This window comes from Schistocerca serialis, chromosome 2 (assembly GCF_023864345.2).
Source record: "Schistocerca serialis cubense isolate TAMUIC-IGC-003099 chromosome 2, iqSchSeri2.2, whole genome shotgun sequence".
NCBI lineage: Eukaryota > Metazoa > Arthropoda > Insecta > Orthoptera > Acrididae > Schistocerca > Schistocerca serialis.
The window spans coordinates 853,315,145-853,322,912 of NC_064639.1; positions in this window are offsets into that span (position 1 = coordinate 853,315,145).

Here is a 7,768-nt window from a genome sequence, read left to right on the forward strand (position 1 = left end):
CGCCTAGAACTTAGAACTACTTAAACCTAACTAACCTAAGGACATCACACACATCCATGCCTGAGGCAGGATTCGAACCTGCGACCGTAGCGGTCGCTCGGTTCCAGACTGTAGTGCCTAGAACCGCACGGCCACTCCGGCCGGCTACGAAAGAACAGATACCATCTTCATATAGTTAAGGCTAACCAGCCATTGACCTTCTTCTTGTGTGCGGATGCACACGCATTGCCTGAACTCTTACGGGACTCTGTAAGATTGTCCAAGTTATGAGTGTAGTGGGCAGGGGCACTACGAATGTAGTGTGTAGACATTAAGTTGGGAATGTGGATCTCATGGGGAGCGTGCAAGGAATAAATCCCTGCAGTCGTACTATCCTCTGTGCCCTCGGTGGCTCAGATTGATAGAGCATCTGCCATGTTAGCAGGAGTTCCCGGGTTCGAGTTCCGGTCGGGGCACACATTTTCAACTGTCCCCGTTGACGTATATCAGCGCCCGTCGACAGCTTAGGGTCTTGATTTAATTAACATTTCATTGACCACAGTAAAGTCCGAGATCGGGAAGGTAAATACAAACATGACACACATTTCAGACGAGGTAAAAAATTTGTGCACAGAATTCAGTAACTTGGATACGAAGTTCACAGAGCAGATTTCGCAAATCTCCACAGAAGTGGATTGGAAAATTAACGAACAAGTACAAACTTCAGTTCACGATGTGAGTGAGAAATTAAAATGCATAGTGGAAGAAAAATTTGAAACAGTCACACGCACGTATGGACAGGAGCTATCCAGAATCAGAGACACTCAGGATAATTTACAGGTAATGCAAAAGAATACGCAGGTTAACATAGATAATGTACAATCAGAAATAGTGAGGCTGCATTCTTTCTGTGAAGACTTACCAGAAAATGTAGAGAAAAATCACAACGGAGATAGGATTAGTTAAGTTAGAACATAAGAGAATCAACTCAGACATTTGTAACTTTACGATACAGTAAAGGGTAATACAAAAGATGAAAACACAACGTTCGCGGTGTGGAAGTCGTAAAGGAAGTGATGCGGGACAAGGAAGAAGAAATTTTAAAACGCGTAGAACATGATATCAAACAGGTAGAACAAAGGTTAAGGGATGAAATAGTTAACAAAGAAACTACGGTAATACCATAGCCAGGGGCGGTAAGCGGAGCTATAAGCAACCGTCCGCCGGTGAGTAACATAAGTGGCGCGGACAACAATGCCCAACCCACGCCGCGCGACCGCATGACGACGCGCGACGCGAGCAACGGGCAAAACTTTTGTGGACCAGATATGTCATCACCGCGTGTAATTGCCGTTCCGTCTTGCTAGACAGCGTTGTTAGTGGACGAGAGTTCAATAAAACATCAACAGTTTCCTATATTTTCAAATGAAACAAAGCGAACGCACTTGGTAGTGTTTGTCCGAGGCTGTAGGAATGTACTGCCTAGGACTTGGACAGAAGCTCAAAAGATCAAGTATGTGGTAGGACACACAGAAGGTGACGCAACTTTTGTGGGATACCGTGATGTTGGAACTCTGCGAGACATTTCATCAATTTGAGAATGCGTTTTTAGATAAATACTGGTCAACAGCTGTCCAGGAGAGATTAAGGCGAGAGGTATTTCATCCAGTATTATATCATCCAAAATTCCGAGGGCTAAGAACTATTTTGAAACATATCTAAACAAGACCCGCTACTGGAATAATCCAATACCTCATGTCGATGTATCGAAAATCTTAAAGAACAAGTTGCCTGCAAATGTTAGGGAAAAAATTAGTAACCATTCCCGAATATGATCTCGAGTATTTTCTCTCAGCGCTCGACTCAATAGATCTAATTCATGAAGATGGGCAAGCCATGCCTAGTTATCTTAATGGTAATGAACACAACCTAAATGGGAAGAACAACTATGGTAACGGCAATGGCTTTGGAAAATATAATGGTCGTGTGCGTATGAACGAATGGCATCCTTATGCACCGGCGCGCCACAACGAAACTCCGTAAAATCGGTTCACCTATCAGCCACAGGGCGACCAAAGGTACGAAAATAAATATCAGCCTCATAGGTACGGCAATGGCCGAGATAGGAGAAATTCGAGAGAAAACTTTGATACTCGGCGACAAGGAAATGCAAATTACCAGGATCGGAATGTGGAACACAGGGATCCGAGAGAGAACCGGCAGCCCGTACAGTCAAACCGAATCAACCGGGACACGAACTGGCAAGCACGCGAACATACGGTGAGCATAGTAGGAGTGACGGCAGAAAATGAAACAATATCTTTACTGCCCCCCAGGAAATAATAATCGAGCATGACTACAGGAAAAAGGTAATGAACTGTCAGTGTGCCACAGTAATAATATTAGCGACATAAACACTAACACGAGCAGAAATAGAAAGGAGGAAGTAGACACTGAAACAAACTTACACGTACAGCATATCCGTAATCTATTTTTAAGATATGATAACGAAGCAGAAATGAAAGAAGATTTGAGAACGCATGGTAAGTGAAACTATTCAAGCAACAATAAAGGTTAAGGTAGGAAACATAGATGTACCAGTAATTTTGGATACTGGCGCGTCAGCAAGCCTGACGTCAACCAGCTTGTTTAAAGAGATATCGCGGGAAGTAAATGTACCCACACTACCCATAGAGAACTGTAAGATCGTAACGGCGATGGGAAGTAAATCTAAAGTTATAAAATTACAGGCCAACATACCCATTAGCATATGTGGTGAAATTTTGAAAAGTACTTTCTTGTTGGTAGACAGACTTATAGTGAACTATATACTTGGTAAGAAAGTGTTCAGACATTGTTGTAGTTGTTGTGGTCTTCAGTCCTGAGACTGGTTTGATGTAGCTCTCCATGCTCCTCTATCCTGTGCAAGCTTCTTCATCTCCCAGTACCTACTGCAACCTACATCCCTCTGAATCTGCTTAGTGTATTCACCTCTTGGTCTCCCTCTACGATTTTTACCCTCTAAGCTGCCCTCCAATACTAAATTGGTGATCCCTTGATGCCTCAGAATATGTCCTACCAACCGATCCCTTCTTCTAGTCAAGTTGTGCCACAAACTCCTTTTCTCCCCAATTCTATTCAATACCTCCTCATTAGTTATGTGATATACCCATCTAATCTTCAGCATTCTTCTGTAGTGCCACATTTCGAAAGCTTCTATTCTCCTCTTGTCCAAACTACTTATCGTCCATGTTTCACTTCCATACATGGCTGCACTCCATACAAATACTTTCAGAATTGACTTCGTGCCACTTAAATCTATACTCGATGTTAACAAATTTCTCTTCTTTAGAAACACGCTCTTGCCATTGCCAGTCTACATTTTTTTAACCTCTCTACTTCGACCATCATCAGTTATTTTGCACCCCAAATAGCAAAACTCGTTTACTACTTTAAGCCTCTCATTTCCTAATCTAATTCCCGCAGCGGCACCCGATTTAATTCGACTACGTTCCATTATCCTCATTTTGCTTTTTTATCTTCATCTTATATCCTCCTTTCAAGACCCTGTCCATTCCGTTCACCTGCTCTTCCAGGTCCTTTGCTGTCTCTGACAGAATTACAATGTCATCGGCGAACTTCAGAGTTTTTATTTCTTCTCCATGGTTTTTAATTCCTACTCCGAATTTTTCTTTTGTTTCCTTTACTGCTTGCTCAATATACAGATTGAATAACATCGGGGATAGGCTATAACCCTGTCTCACTCCATTCCCAACCACTGCTTCCCTTTCATGTCCCTCGACTCTTATAACTGCCATCTGGTTTCTGTACAAATTGTAAATAGCCTTTCGCTCCCTGTATTTTACCCCTGCCACCTCTACAATTTGAAAGATAATATTAAAATCAACATTGTCAAAAGCTTTCTCTAAGTCTACAAATGCTAGAAACGTAGGTTTGCCTTTCCTTAATCTTTCTTCTAAGATAAGTCGTAGGGTCAGTATTGCCTCACGTGTTCCAACATTTCTATGGAATCCAAACTGATCTTCCCCGAGGTCGGCTTCTATCAGTTTTTCCATTCGTCTGTAAAGAATTCGCGTTAGTATTTTGCAGCTGTGACTTATTAAACAGATAGTTTGGTAATTTTCACATCTTTCAACACCTGCTTTCTTTGGAATTAGAATTATTATATTCTTCTTGAAGTCTGAGGGTATTTCGCCTGTCTCATACATCTTGCTCACCAGATGGTAGAGTTTTGTCAGGACTGGCTCTCCCAAGGTCGTCAGTAGTTCTAATGGAATGTTGTCTACCCCCGGGGCCTTGTTTCGACTCAAGTCTTTCAGTGTTCTGTCAAACTCTTCATGCAGTATCATATCTCCTGTTCCATCTTCATCTACATCCTCTTCCATTTCCATAATATTGCCCACAAGTACATCGCCCTTGTAGAGACCCTCTATATACTCCTCGCACCTTTCTGCTTTCCCTTCTCTGCTTAGAACTGGGTTTCCATCTGAGCTCTTGATATTCATACAAGTGGCTCTCTTTTCTCCAAAGGTCTCTTTAATTTTCCTGTAGGCAGTATGTATCTTGCCCTAGTGATATAAGCCTCTATATCCTTACATTTGTCCTCTAGCCATCCCTGCTTAGCCATTTTGCACTTCCTGTCGATCTCATTTTTGAGACGTTTGTATTCGTTTTTGCCTGCTTAATTTACTGCATTTTTATATTTTCTCCTTTCATCAATTAAATTCTACATCCCTTCTGTTACCCAAGGTTTTCTATTAGGGCTCGTCTTTTTACCTTCTTGATCCACTGCTGCCTTCACTATTTCACCTCTCAGAGTTACCCATTCCTCTTCTACTGTATTTCTTTCCCCCATTCTTGGCATTCGTTCCCTCATGCTCTCCCTGAAGCTCTGTACAACCTCCGTTTCTTTCAGTTTATCCAGGTTCCATCTCCTCAAATTCCCACCTTTTTTCAGTTTCTTCGGTTTTAATCTACAGTTCATAACCAATAGACTGCGGTCAGAGTACACATCTGCCCCTGCAAATGTCTTACAATTTAAAACCTGGTTCCTGAATCTCTGTCTTACCATTATATAAACTATCTGAGACCTTCCAGTATCTCCAAACTTCTTTCATGTATACAACCCTCTTTTATGATTCTTGAACCAAGTGTTAGCTATGATTTAGTTATTCTCTGTGTAAAATTCTACCTGGTGGCTTCCTCTTTCATTTCTTACCCCCATTCCATATTCACCTACTACATTTCCTACTCTTCCTTTTCCTACTATCGAGTTCCAGTCGCCCATGACTATTAAAGTTTCGTCTCCCTTCACTATCTGAACAATTTCTTTTATTTCATCATACATTTCATCAATCTCTCCGTCATTTGCGAAGCTAGTTGCCATATAAACTTGTACTACTGTGGCAATCGTGGGCTTCGTGTCTATCTTGGCCACAGTAATGCGTTCACTATGCTGTTTGTAGTAGCTTACCCACATTCCTATTTTCCTGTTCATTATTAAACCCACTCCTGCATTACCCCTATTTGATTTTGTATTTATAATCATGTATTCACCTGACCAGAAGTCTTGTTCCTCTTGCCACCGATCTTCACTAATTCCCACTATATCTAACTTTAACCTATCCATTTCCCTTTTTAAATTTTCTAACCTACCTGCCCGATTAAGTGATCTGACATTCCACGCTCCGATCAATAGAACGCCAGTTTTCTTTCTCATGATAACAATGTCCTCCTGAGTAGTCCCCGCCCGGAGATCTGAATGGGGGACCATTTTACCTCTGGAATATTTTACCCAAGAGGACGCCATCATCATTTAACCATACAGTAAAGCTGCATGCCCTCAGGAAAAATTACGGCTGTAATTTCACAAGTTTATATGCCAACTAGCTCTGCAGATGATGAAGAAATTGAAGAAATGTATGATGAAATAAAAGAAATTATTCAGATTGTGAAGGGAGACGAAAATTTAATAGTCATGGGTGACTGGAATTCGAGTGTAGGAAAAGGGAGAGAAGGAAACATAGTGGGTGAATATGGATTGGGGGACAGAAATGAAAGAGGACGCCGCCTGGTCGAATTTTGCACAGAGCACAACATAATCATAACTAACACTTGGTTTAAGAATCATGAAAGAAGGTTGTATACATGGAAGAACCCTGGAGATACTAAAAGGTATCAGATAGATTATATAATGGTAAGACAGAGATTTAGGAACCAGGTTTTAAATTGTAAGACATTTCCAGGGGCAGATGTGGACTCTGACCACAATCTATTGGTTGTGACCTGTAGATTAAAACTGAAGAAACTGCAAAAAGGTGGGAATTTAAGGAGATGGGACCTGGATAAACTAAAAGAACCAGAGGTTGTACAGAGATTCAGGGAGAGCATAAGAGAGCAATTGACAGGAATGGGGGAAATAAATACAGTAGAAGAAGAATGGGTAGCTTTGAGGGATGAAGTAGTGAAGGCAGCAGAGGATCAAGTAGGTAAAAAGACGAGGGCTAGCAGAAATCCTTGGGTAACAGAAGAAATATTGAATTTAATTGATGAAAGGAGAAAATATAAAAATGCAGTAAGTGAAACAGGCAAAAAGGAATACAAACGTCTCAAAAATGAGATCGACAGGAAGTGCAAAATGGCTAAGCAGGGATGGCTAAGGGACAAATGTAAGGATGTAGAGGCCTATCTCACTAGGGGTAAGATAGATACCGCCTACAGGAAAATTAAAGAGACCTTTGGAGATAAGAGAACGACTTGTATGAATATCAAGAGCTCAGATGGAAACCCAGTTCTAAGCAAAGAAGGGAAAGCAGAAAGGTGGAAGGAGTATATAGAGGGTCTATACAAGGGCGATGTACTTGAGGATAATATTATGGAAATGGAAGAGGATGTAGATGAAGATGAAATGGGAGATATGATACTGCGTGAAGAGTTTGACAGAGCACTGAAAGACCTGAGTCGAAACAAGGCCCCCGGAGTAGACAATATTCCATTGGAACTACTGACGGCCGTGAGAGAGCCAGTCCTGACAAAACTCTACCATCTGGTGAGCAAGATGTATGAAACAGGCGAAATACCCTCAGACTTCAAGAAGAATATAATAATTCCAATCCCAAAGAAAGCAGGTGTTGACAGATGTGAAAATTACCGAACTATCAGCTTAATAAGTCACGGCTGCAAAATACTAACACGAATTCTTTGCAGACGAATGGAAAAACTAGTAGAAGCCAACCTCGGGGAAGATCAGTTTGGATTCCGTAGAAACACTGGAACACGTGAGGCAATACTGACCTTACGACTTATCTTAGAAGAAAGATTAAGGAAAGGCAAACCTACGTTTCTAGCATTTGTAGACTTAGAGAAAGCTTTTGACAATGTTGACTGGAATACTCTCTTTCAAATTCTAAAGGTGGCAGGGGTAAAATACAGGGAGCGAAAGGCTATTTACAATTTGTACAGAAACCAGATGGCAGTTATAAGAGTCGAGGGACATGAAAGGGAAGCAGTGGTTGGGAAGGGAGTAGGACAGGGTTGTAGCCTCTCCCCGATGTTGTTCAATCTGTATATTGAGCAAGCAGTAAAGGAAACAAAAGAAAAATTCGGAGTAGGTATTAAAATTCATGGAGAAGAAATAAAAACTTTGAGGTTCGCCGATGACATTGTAATTCTGTCAGAGACAGCAAAGGACTTGGAAGAGCAGTTGAATGGAATGGACAGTGTCTTGAAAGGAGGATATAAGATGAACATCAACAAAAGCAAAACAAGG